The 611-nt window shown below is 45.3% G+C and overlaps 1 protein-coding gene across 1 annotated transcript in view; it reads right to left on the minus strand.

Moving 5' to 3' along the window:
* LOC122091436 (chaperone protein dnaJ 49-like) overlaps nucleotides 1–611 on the minus strand; it is a 6485-nt gene that overhangs the window by 1395 nt on the left and 4479 nt on the right. The gene's annotated exons all lie outside the window — the stretch shown is intronic.

A 611-nucleotide genomic window follows, 5' to 3' on the forward strand; every position in this document is an offset into this window, starting at 1 on the left:
CCCCCCCCCCCCCCCCCCAAAAAAAAAAAAAAGAAGCAAACTTTTACCTCCCTTACCTTGCCATGCTAAGATGGAACATGTGCAATACAAGGATTCAGAGGTTGATCATCCTGCAAATTAAATCCCATGAGAGTGTAATCCTCCTCATCCCCATTAAAGGTTGAAGGTGCACCCTCCCAAGTGCCTCGTGATCATCAGGAGTTTATCCATGAACCGAACGCCTTGTCCGTGATTGCACCACAGTAGAGAAGGCTACACAACCAAAAAAAAAAAAAAAGAAGAGGAAAAGGAACAAACAGTGCTTCCCCACCTTCCCCCAACGATGCAAGGGATGGCTAAGATTGCAAGGGACAATGAAATTCAGACCACGATGCTTAAGATCACATCTCAGCTGTTGAGTAAGAGGACAAGGAATCAAAGGGGATGCAGGGAAGGTGGGTAAGGAAACCTAGTGGATCTAATAGCACTTCTTGGTTCAAAATATTTGAATGGGCCAGATAACTGAACCAAAAACAAGCATGATGAACCAGTGGAGATGGGTAATATAGGGCAATATAGGAATTTTAAAAGGGCAGAGGAGAAGCGGAGTAAACTTTATCCCGGGGGGGGGG

The sequence above is a fragment of the Macadamia integrifolia genome, chromosome 10 (genome assembly GCF_013358625.1).
Source record: "Macadamia integrifolia cultivar HAES 741 chromosome 10, SCU_Mint_v3, whole genome shotgun sequence".
NCBI classification, from domain to species: Eukaryota; Viridiplantae; Streptophyta; class Magnoliopsida; order Proteales; family Proteaceae; genus Macadamia; species Macadamia integrifolia.